Raw genomic sequence first — 12,081 nt, forward strand, 5'->3', positions numbered from 1 at the left:
TGATCCAACTTCTTGGTCTTCTTTCTTGTCTTCAGATTTTTGGTAAGAAGATAGACCTTATCCCCCTTCTTAAGCTGAGGTGCCATTTTTCTTTTTTCTTGCCTGGACTTGGCGACTGTCTTTTGCGAGTCTTGGATGCGGTTTTCGAGTTGTTTGTGTATTTCTTTCATGTCTTTTGTTGCAACCATTGCTCTTTCAGCTTGAGGATGACTATGCGGGTTTCCGAACAGGTTCGGATTTCGTCCATAATTCGCAAAGAATGGCGTAGCCTGCGTAGTCTCTGATTTGTGGTTGTTGAGTGCTATTTGTGCCATGGGGAGTAGTGTAACCCAATTGTCTTGTGCGTGATTGATGTAGTGTCGTAAGTATTGTTCCAGGGTTTGGTTCGTCCTTTCCGTTTGTCCATCTGTCTCAGGATGATAGGCCGTAGATAGTTTGTGTTTGATTCCGATGGTTCCGACCAGTGTTTGCCAGTAGTTCGATGTGAATAGCTTGTCTCTGTCGGTAATGAAGATTTTCGGGAATCCGTGGTATCGTACTAGCCTGTCCATCACGAGGTATCCGAGTTGTTCCGCCGTATATTTTTCGCTTGCAGGTATGAAGTGTGCATATTTGGTGAGTCTGTCGACCATGACCATGATCATATCAAACGTGTTTTCCGTGACCTTGTCCTTCGAGGGCGGGAGCTTGGTAATGAAGTCCATCGTGACTTCGTCCCAAGGTTGTTGTGGCGGAGTCCTAAACTGTATGTGTCCGTATTTTGCATGTCGTTCGGCCTTGTTTCTTTGGCAATGCTCGCAGCGCTTTATGTACTTAAGCACTTTCTGTCGCATCTGTGGAAAGCTGAAACTTCTCTGGATGAGTTCTACAGTCTTGGTCGCTCCTGGGTGTCCTTTCGACGGGTCGTCGTGATGTTGTCGTATGCATTCTTCTTCTCGGTCCTTTGGTACCTGGTACTTTCCTTGTAGTATTGGAAACTGTTCCTCGGTGTCGTTGAGGATTCGCACTATGTTGTTGAATTCTTGTGTGTTGGCACTAAGGCTTCCGTCCGGGTTGGCCTTGAGAACTCGTTGTTGTACGGGTTCTTTTCCTTCCATGTAGTCGACTCTTCGACTCAAGGCATCTGCTCTACCATTCTCTTTTCCTGGAGTATAGCGGATTTCGAACTTGTACTGTCCGAGCAGTTCCGACCAGCGGGCCTGTCTTCGGGTCAGTACTTTAGTCGTAGTGAAGTAGGTCAGATTCTTGTGATCAGAAAGAATCGTTAGTCCTGGTGCTCCTTCCGCGTAGTAGTTCCAGTGTTGCAGTGCTGCAACGATGGCTAGCAGTTCCTTGTCATGGACATCGTAGTTTTGTTCCGCGGGTGACATTTTCCTTGAATAGTAAGCCACTGGGTGTCGTTTCCCATCATGCATCTGTGTGAGGCATGCTCCTATGGCTAGATCCGATGCGTCGGTCTCGATGTAGACTGGTTCTTTCGTGTCAAACATCATCAGTACTGGTGCTTCGCAGCACATCTGTACTAGCTTGTCGAATGCTCTTTGATGTTGTTGTTCCCATTTCCATTTGAGGTCCTTCTTTGTAAGGTCTGACAGTGGTGTGGCGATCTTGGAGTAATCTTTGATGAACTTCCGATTGTAGTTGGCTAGTCCAAGGAATGATTGCACATCCTTGACTGTCTTCGGGGTTGGCCACGTCTTGATAGATTCGATTTTTTCCGGGTCGATTGCGATTCCTTTAGTATTGATGATGAAGCCAAGGAATTTGACTTCCTTCTTATGGAATTCGCATTTCTCGGGTGCGGTCCGGAATCCTACTCGGGAGAGCCTTTCGAATACGCCTTGTACTTGTCGTTTGTGTTTCTCGAGAGATCCTTTAGTGTAGACAAGAATGTCGTCCATGTATGCGATGACGCATATGTCGAGCAGATCTCTGAGAATGTCGTTTACCATCTCCTGGCAGGAGGCTGGCGCATTGGTTAATCCCATTGGCATAACTGTGAACTCGTACAATCCGTAGCGTGTTCGAAATGCTGTTTTCCATTCCTCGCCTTCCGCCATGCGGATAGCATAGAATGCGTCTCGTAGATCGATCTTCGTATACCAGTCTGATCCGGTAAGTCTGTCCTGTGATTCCTCAATGTTGGGTAATGGATATCGGTTCTTAATCGTGATGTCGTTGAGCTTTCTGTAGTCGACGACGATTCGTGTCTTCCCGTTGGGCTTTGGAACACCGAAGATAGGTGCGCCTGCACTAGATCTGGACTTGCGTATCCATCCCTTGGCTAGCATCTTGCGTAGCCACTTATCTTCTTCTTGGAGCGCGTGTTCGGATTTCTTGAATAGTGGCACGAATGGGGGCTCCGTACCGGGTTTTAGGTTGATCCGGTGGTCCCATGTCTGATGTTTAGGTAAAGCGGTGATGTCTTCTACCTCTTCAAAGAGTTTCGCCCATTTTTGATACTCTTTGGGGATATCGGGTTCCGAGGCCGTATCCTTCGATGGTGCGTTACTTCCACCTGTCCTCGTGACTTGGTTGTCCTCCTTGCCATCGCGAGTGACTGTCCGAGTTGGGCTCGATTGTTTCGTAGCTCCGGGCGACTGGAGTGTCATTTCGTTGATCTGTCTCCTAGCCTCATCTATCAGTGAACTCTGTCGCTGCATAGGGTCAATGTCGATAACGCAATCGCATTGTTCAAACCTGAGTACTCCTCGTCTCCAATCGATGATTGGATTGTGCTTTCTCAGCCAAGGTATGCCCAGTACGACGTCATGACTGGCCATGTCAGTGATGTCCAAGACAATTTCCTCGTGGTGCTGCTGGATAGCAAGTGGTAACGGGATGGTTTCTCGTTCCACGCTTGGTAACGATGATCCGTCGACTGCGATCAATTCGTACCCTTCGTCTTTCGATTGGGTAGCTATCCCATATCGTTTCACGAATGATTTGGAGGCAAAGTTCCCGCTCGCTCCAGAATCAATCATGGCTTGGACCTTGTGTCCGTTGACGGTAATGTTGGTGCGAAAGACTGATGTTGATGCTTGAGCGCTTTTGGTGTTGCAGAACTCTCTTTGGACGCTCATTCCTTGAGAGTCGATCCTTTTCCCGACTGGGTCTCGATGGTAGGTGTTCTATACCATTCTCGGATCTGGTGTGACGTGTATTTGATTGCCTCGTGTATGGCTTTCTCTTCCGGGGTTTCGATGCAAGCATATATTGACTGGCACTGTTGCATCTTGGCATATTGTTCGGAAATTCGGCGTATGCTTTCTCGTGCTGAGTTCGGCACGATTTCTTCGCTCGGTGTGACATATCCAAACGGTGTGATCGTGCTTCCGATAGGGACGAGTTCTTGTACGAGCGACCTAAAGTCGTACTGTACAGAGACTCTTGGTTGGTTCCAGAGCTTGATGCGAAGCTCCTTGAGTGCTCGATCAAATTTGGTAGGGTGTAGGTATCGCTTTCCACCGATTCTCGGGAATATGTCTTCCTGTCGCATAGCTAGGAATAGCATGACCTTGCGCATTATTCCTGCTTGGGTACACGTAAATGTCGAGATTTCATCATCCGGGTCCGATTCTTCCTCGAACGAATCTTCCGACACTTCTTCTTCGTCTGCGGACGAGTCTTGCCCTTCCTCCTCGGAGTCTGTTTCAGGAGGGATATTCTCTTGGTTTTCTTGGCAAGGTTCGTCGTCGTTTTCTTCCTCGGCGAGTCTGAGGTGTGGTGCTAGGTCTTGTAGCTCCTCTGGAATAGGCAAGGGCCTACTTCCGTCGTCGTATCGCCGGATTGGAGGTTCTTCTTCTCGAATTGGTTCGATCGGGAAGAAGTTGTTCTCCCTCTTGGAAGAGATGTGTGTTTGGCATGTGTCATCGTAACAGAATCGCCAGTGAAGGCTTCCGTGTCCGTGACGCTCTTCCCAGCGGATCTGTGTTGGGATGCTTCGTCGTTGCATCATTCCAAACGTCCGTTTTGTCGTAGGTTCTTCGACCATTGCGTCCCTTAGAGCCTCGAGTTCGTTGGTTGTCCTGCTGTACTGTCGAATCAATTCTTTGAATCGCTTGTATTCCTGGTCTGACCACAGTCCGGTCTTCGAGGTGAGGGGATGCATTTCGTTCTCGATCTCGCTTATTTGTCGGTTGAGTCGTTCGAGCGATATGAGTTGGTCGGTTTCCGAGGTTCCTTCCTCGTTCTTTCGTTTCTGGGATATCATGCCTAGAAGTCGGATCTCCTTGGGAGACTGGTTGTCGTTATAGCCTCCTCGTCCTCCTTCTTTTCGTTGCATCGTATTGATTGATTGTCGCTGCACCATATTCTTGGAACGACAATCCCTCGCGAAGTGGCCTGGTTTGCCACAGTTGTAACAAGTCTTATCGCTACCTTGTTTTCCTTTTGGCTTGCCCTTCGGCTTGCCTCTTCCTTTGATCTTACGACCTTTCTGGGTTGCGTCGAGTTCCATCGGTTGGGGTCCGTAGTAGGGCTTGTTTTGATTGTTGTTTGGTCTATGGCCCTGTCGTCTTGGTCCGCCTGGGATGTATCCTGCAACTCCAGATATCTTCGAGTCGTATTTCCTTTCTAGCGCTCTCTCGTAGAGGCTATCGTCGATCTCGATTGCCTTTTTCATTAAGACTTCAAGGGTGTCGATGTTCGCGCCCAATCCCATACGGGTGAGCTCATCCTTGACATTTTCCTTGAGGCCTCGTCGGAACATGACTTGGAGGGCTTCGTCGTCCCATCCAATCACCTGGGAGTATTCCTTAAACTTCGCCGCGTACTCGGAGGCCGATGTGGTTTGCTTGAGATGTTGGACAACCCGAACAGCAGTGCTGATCTGGTTGGAGATTCCGAACAGCTCAGTCATCTCCTTGCGGAACTTGAAGAAGTTGTTGAAATATCCGTCTTCGTCCTCTCCCTTGTAGAGATAGTCTTCCAGGTGAGGCTTGAACCAGTTCTCCGCCCTCCCCCTCAGGAAGGTGGAGGCAAAGAGTGTCTTGTCCGATTCCTTGACTTCGTTGAACCTGAAGTATAAGGCAAGTTGGTTGAACCATGGTTGGATCTTGTCGCGGTCTCCCCAATAGAGATCCGGCTTGGCGACCTTCAAGTCCTTAAGGTCGAGGGTTCCGTTCGTGGTTCGGGAGGATCGACTCGTTCCTACTTCGCTGGGGGCGGGAGTTCCCCTAACACTTCTGTCGTTAGACATCCTTAAGGGCGTACAAAGCTGTTAGGTTTATCTGCGGGAGGCTGACGACCTAAGATCTCACTTAGCAGAAGCTTAAGCTCGATCGGGGTTTGAGCTTGTCGGATGAAGTTGAAGTGTAACGAAGTTGGGATCTCAATATTCCAATCAGTGAGATAGAACAGTGAGTTGTACGCGATGACTATCTAGAGAGGCGATACTCATCGCTCGATATATACAAAAGGATTCTGCTCATGCTTCTGAGCATACTGATCGCGCTGATCAAGGTCCTGATCATTCTGCTCAGTGTGATCAGTGTGATCAGGATGGTGTTGGTCTGAGCGCCTCTGATCATTGGATCCTTGGCGTAAGCCTCAGGCCCCAGCGCCTGCTCGGGCTGAGCCTCTTGTCACATGAACCGTAACATATATACGGCTATCTATACGCGTAAATTTATAGAAGATTAGTCCATAATCGTTAATCTAAACTAGCTAGCATATAGCTCTAATTTGAATCTAATTAAGTATATTTATGTCACGGGAGGAGGCTAGCAGGAAGATAGGTATGGTTGACACAGGTACAGTTGCTACGGACAGGGCTCAGGTGCTCTGCGCTACCATATAGGTAGCCCGAATTGACAGGACGTAGCTCGAAGAGAGGAAGGGAGAGCTTTCTCTCTTCGAGCGTACAAGTGTGCAGGCGCTCCCGTGCTTCCCGCGCACGTGAGCCGGGGCCGGCGTTACTAACTTCCGCCGACTTCCAGGCAGTCTTATGTCTACGGGCCCAGCCCGTGACATTACTCCCTTCCTAGCAGTGACGCTCCGAGTCACGTTCTTTCAAAATAGGGCGAGTGCAGCGCACTCCCTTCCTAGGCAGCGTGCAGCTCCTCTTCCTCGGGTCTTACCCGAGGGCGGAACAAAACAGGACAGATACTCTGCAACAGCGGAGCAAACAGGTTAGCTCCTGCAAGCAGGAGCCTTCCACGGTATCGCCTTTGGTATGTACAGCCCGCTCGAGGAACCCAATCCACCATCGTTGCTGCGACTAGTACACAGGATCCAAAGACAACACCGGAGCTTTACTGTACACAGTTCTTCGTGGTCAGGACGGCCCTCTTACTGCACTAGAGTCACTGGGTGGTCAGGCCAGTCTCATATGCAGCCCCTCAATTTACAGGAACCCCCGGCGGGGACCCCTGTAGTCAGTTTGTCTGAATGGTCGCAGGCAGAGGATTTTGGATCCAATATGACTCTTCAGAATTCAGGTTGCTTCCGTGGTGCAGTGGTTATGATTGTCCAGCAGGAATCTGGGGCCTCGGGTTCAATCCTCGTTGGGGGCAGGAACCGAGTATCGGATTTCGAGCGGTTCAAGGTGTAGGCGCGTAGCAGGGGTCATGTGCAGGTGGGCGATAAAGTCGGGACATTTTTTTCGGCGACGACGGGCGAGATATGGCCATTCTCGGCGGGGAGGTCAATCTCCTCGGGGTCACGCGTTCGAGTCGGTTCGGGGCAGCGGCGTTGGGTGTACATTCGGGTCGCGACCGGTCGGAGGGGGTAGTTGGCGGAGCAGGCGGGCGTGCCAAGAAGTCATGTGACTTTTTTCCGGGGTCTGGATGCGCGGAAGATCTTCGACTCCAGTGGGCTCGTGTAACCTCTGGCGGTTATCGCTGCAGCCGTATGCTAGCGCAAGTCTGTAACGTCCAACGGATTTCAGGCATTATACTGCGGCAGGAATCGTGCTTAGCCGGCTCGTCCAGTTGGTCTGGGGCACAGGTATAGGCCGAGAGACACAACGTCTGTCTCTTCGGTTGCCATGCTTGACGCTCGAGGTTCGAACCCTCGACGGGCTATGCATAACGTTGATAGCACCTGCGGTGTCTCAACGTCGTGCCGACTTTTGCTCTTTACATTGGCATTTGGCGGGGCGCTGGTTTGAGCGGGTACCGGCGGTGGAAGTTCCGGACGAGGTGTGGCACATCCTCGACAATCGTATCGGCAGGTTCTGTAGTCGGTACGTCGTAGCCTTTCCATTTTACTACGTAACGCAGTCGTTCTTTGCCACCGCGGCCGCGGCGGTCGACCTTCGAGTCGACGATCTCTTCGATTTCCCATTCCTCGACCCCGTCGACGATAACGGGCGGCGGCGGGGGCGTACGCTGATAGCCGTGCGGGTTGTTCGCGGCAGGAGTAAGCAGATCGTTGTTAAACACCGGGTGCAGCTTCATCGTCGCTGGCAGGTCTAGTCGGCAGGTATACGGTTTGACCTCAAGAATGCGGAACGGGCCTAGGTTCTTCCAGTCAAGTTTCTTCGTAGGGCGGAGGGTCTTGATATTCCTAGCGTCGAGCCAGACTTCTTCTCCAACAGAGAACTTGCGTGAGGCGCTACGGTGCCGATTTGCAGCCTCTTCATATCGGGACTGTGCGAGGCTAGTCTCGGCCTTTAGGAAGTCGGTAATCGCCTTCATATCTGCGACGAAAGATTCTGCTTCTCGACTCGCAGGGGCGTCGGTCGTATGCTGTAGGACTTCGGTTCCTAGGAGGGGTTGGAAACCGTAGGTAGCTAGGAACGGAGACAAGCCGGTAGTTTCGGAGAATACTGAGTTCGCTGAGAATTCCGCTAGCGGTAGCCATTCTACCCAGTCGTCTTGTAGGTACGAAACGTACGCACGCAGGTGTTGTTCGAGGACTGCATTTAGCCTCTCGGTCTGGCCATCTGTCTGCGGGTGGTAGGCGGTCGATGGGGAGCAGGTAATCCTTAGTTTCCGCGTAAGGTGTTTCCAAAAGTCAGACATAAACTTGGCGTCCCGATCAGAGACAATGTTAATCGGTTTCCCGTGGAGTCGGAAGATATTCTTAACAAACAGGCGAGCAATCTCTTCGGCGCCGTCGGTCGTAAGGCATGGGACATAGTGGCGTAGCTTCGTAAGGCGATCGACGACTACGAAGATAGCGTCGAACCCTTCGGACTTAGGCAGGTGTGTAATAAAGTCCATCGAGATCGAATCCCAGGCACGGTCGGGTGTCGGTAACGGTTGTAGGAGTCCTCGATTACGTTGTCGGCTAGGCTTAATCCTACTACAGACATGGCAGTTCTGGACCCAGCGGCGGATATACGCGCTCATACCTGGCCAGTAGTAATCCCTCGATACAATCTGGTACGTACGGGCTCTTCCAGGGTGTCCGGCAGCTGGGGTTTCGTGGCAGAGGCGGAGAACTTGGTCGTAAAGCTCCTCGTCGTTCGGTACGTAGAGTCGGTTTCGGTAGAAGAGCAGGTCCTCTCGTAGCTCGCACTGCGCGAGCTGGATCGTCGGGTAACGGCTTTTCCCTTCTCGTATTGCGTCTATTATCTCGCAGAGGGTCTCGTCGGTTCGATATCCTTGCCTTATCGTTTCCTGGAGCTCTTCGGGGATCTGTACTGCGCTAACAGCGTCCCTCGGCGGGGGCTGTTCCCTTGTTCGGATTGGGAAGGCGTATAGCTGCGGTTCCGGCGTAGGTAGCGTATAGATCGTAACCTGGTCGGAGAACGATACTCGTTTTTGTTTCCTAGGGGCAGGGAGGTTTTCTCGTTTTAGGATCGTTTGGCTCTGGTGCTGTAGGCGTTCATCCCCCTCTTTAGGCAGATCATCTGACCTCCTGGTCAGAGAGTCGGGTTTTTGGCCTTGTTTCCCTGGTCGGTAGGTGATCTGGAAGCGGAAACGGGACAGGAATTCGGACCAGCGCGCTTGACGGCGGTTAAGTTGCTTTGTCGTCGTAAAGTATTCCAGATTCTTGTGGTCGGACAAGACTTTAATCGGGTGTTCGGCTCCTTCGAGTTCAGGGCGCCACTCTTCGAAACAGCGGATAATAGCAAGCAGCTCTTTATCGTAGATCTCGTAGTTACATTCGGCAGGGCTATGCTTCTTTGAGAAAAAGGCGATAGGTCGTAGTATTCCTTCGTTATCGTATTGGGAGAGGATCCCGGCGGACACGTAGTCGGAGGCGTCGGTCTCGACGATAACTTCCTTAGTCCAATCGAACGGGGCGAGTATCGGGCCTTCTACGAAGGCTTGCTTTAGGTCGTCGAAGGCTTTCTGGCAAGCGGGAGTCCAGGCGAACGGAGTGTCTTTACGCGTAAGAGCTGTGAGCGGCTGGCAGATTTTCGAGAAGTTCCGTATAAAGCGGCGGTAGAAATTCGCAAACCCTAGGTAGGACTGGACGTCGGTAACATTCTTCGGTTCGGGCCAGTTCTGGATTGTCTGGATCTTTTCGGGGTCCATCCGGATGCCGTTTTGGCCAACGATCATCCCTAGGAACTTAGTCTCGTGTTGGAAAAACTCGCACTTCGATAGCTTTGCGTAAAGACCCGCATCGTGCAGCTTTTGCAGGACAGCCCGGACGTGTTTTTCGTGTTCTTCTCGGGTCCGGCTGTAAATCAGGATATCGTCAAGGTAAGCAGAGCAGAACTGGTCGAGGAATTCGCGCAGAGTGTCGTTAATAAACCGCTGAAAGGTTCCCGGCGCGCCGGTGAGTCCGAAAGGCATAACGAGGCTTTCAAATAGTCCGAAACGGGTCCGGAAGGCAGTAAGATATTCTTGCCCTTCTTTCATACGGACATTATTAAACGCAGAGATAATGTCGATCTTTGTGAAGTACTTCATGCCGCTAAGATTATTTAGAGTCTCGGTCGTTAGCGGGAGCGGGTATCGGTCCTTAACCGTAAGCTCATTTATCGCGCGGTAGTCTACACAGAGTCGTAGGCCACCCCCGGGCTTTTTAACGAACAGGACAGGTGAGGCGACTGGGGAGGAGCTTGGTCGAATAAAGCCCTTTTTGAGGTTCTCGTCGAGCCACTCCTTTAAGGCTTGTAGTTCATCTCGAGACATCCCGTAGAGGGGGCCGAATGGCGGTTCAGCGCCCTCTTTTAGCTTAATGTCGTGGTCGTACGGGCGGTGTGGAGGAAGCTGGTCGGCTAGCTTCGGAGAAAACACAGAGCTAAAGTCGCGGAGGCACTCGGGCAGCTGTCCTTCGATATCGGCTTTCTCTTCGGAGGTAAATATCGACTGCAGGTCCTCGATCGTCGTATAGCAGAGGCGGTAGCCTTTCCTCTGGTACTTCGGTGCAGCATAGAGGCTTGCGGTTCGAAAGGAGATGTTACAGACGTCGACGAGTTTATTCTTCCTCCGGGTAGCTAAACGGGGGACCTTCCGGGTATAGACCTTAACCTTAGCGGGGACTAGTGAGACGTTACAGTGTGACTGGCAGTACGGGCTGTCAAATAATAGAGTAGCGTTAGCGGGGCTAAGATTCACGCTATGGGCTTCCATCCAAGGATAGCCAAGAATCATCGGGCAGCCGCCTAGCTTCGTAAGGCGAAAGACAACATTTTTTTCGGTATGTTCGCCGATTCGCAGGGCGCAGACTGTGCCGTACTTAAGAGCGAACTCGCGTTCTCCCTCCTGGTCGTCGACAGGCAACATATAGACCTCTTTCTCGAGAGTCTGGATAGGTAGGCCTACCTCAGTAGCCCACTGCAGGTCGATAAGGCCATAAGCCTCGCAGCCGGTATCTAGTAGGGCGTAGTCGGAGATTTCGGAGCCGTTAACGGTGGTAGTAAACTGAACCTTTGGGGAAACGGAGCGGTCAAACTTATGTGGCACCCTAAGCGCTGTAGCAGAAATACGGAAAACCTCTCTCTTTAGAGGGTTAGGAGCAGTAGGCGGGGATCCAGAAGACAATTCAGAGGGTAAACAATGCTTCTTACTCCGAACAACGTCGGGTAGAACGCAGGGTCGGTAGCTAGTTGCGGGGGCAGGTAAGGCCTCGCGCACACTTAACGCCGGGTAGCGACTGTTACCAAGCGTACGCCTTTTTCCGACGTGTTCGGAGACGGACTACGGGCAAGAGGTAACTGCGGGGGAGATCGTCCTCGAGAGGAGAGGGGTGAAGCGGTGCGGGTGGTCTCGTTAGCCCGCCGCTTCTCTGCGCGTCGTTGCTCGTCGCTAAACTGTTTCCAGGAAGGGCGGGTGTCCGGTTCGGTGCAGTGTTTCACCTGGTGGCCTGGCTTGTGGCAGCGGAAGCAGTTTCCGGTTTCTTTGTCTGTCCTCTGGTTCCTCTTAAACCGGTCGAGGTCCATAGGATCGGGCGACCTCTCTTTAATAGCAGCGGCGTAGGTTTTCTCGTTACGGGCAGCAGGCGGAGTAGTCGGTCGTAAGGTGCGGGGGTTCGGGATAGCAGGGGTTTGGTTGTAGTACCGGCGACGGTTCTCGAGGCCTTGCAAGTGTGCGGCGAGCTTGAGGTACTCTCGCGTCGGTGGAGGACTATGGACGAGCATCTGTTTAATCTCGTTCGAAACGGCTTGTTCGAGGAGCGTCGAGAGAGATTCCTCGGTCATCTCAGCCTCTAGTCCTAGGCGTTGAAACTCGGCGAAGAAGGCAGCAAAGTCCTTATTAGTTTGGCGGAAGCGGAACAGGTCGGCGCGGGCATTATTAACACGGTTCGGGTCTCCATAGGCGTTGTCGAGAATCTGAAGAACGTTCTGGTAGTCTGGAAGTTGATAGATCCCGTCCTTAATATACGGTAGGATCTGAGAGTAAGGAATCCCAGAGAGGCGGCTTGTTACGTAGGATATACGAGACTGGGGCGTTGCAAAGCGGTCGCAGTTTACGAACATCTTTTCGTGTATCTGAGAGACAAAGCGGCGGAGGTCCTTGCGGTCGCCGGTAAACTTCTCTGGGTCGGGTAGCTTCTCAGATCGCTGGCTAGACTCGGTAGGTGCGGCAGGAGTAGGCGGAGTCGTTCGCGGAGTAGGATCTGCGCTCTTCTTAGCGCGCGTGTCGGCAGGTAGGGACGGCGGGGTTTGTACGATAGGTTGGGCGAGTTGGAGGGCTCTCTCGACCTCTATCTTTGCTAAGAGCAGTTCCTCGCGGA

The sequence above is a fragment of the Cercospora kikuchii genome (assembly GCF_019650295.1).
Source record: "Cercospora kikuchii DNA, contig_00008, whole genome shotgun sequence".
Lineage (NCBI taxonomy): Eukaryota > Fungi > Ascomycota > Dothideomycetes > Mycosphaerellales > Mycosphaerellaceae > Cercospora > Cercospora kikuchii.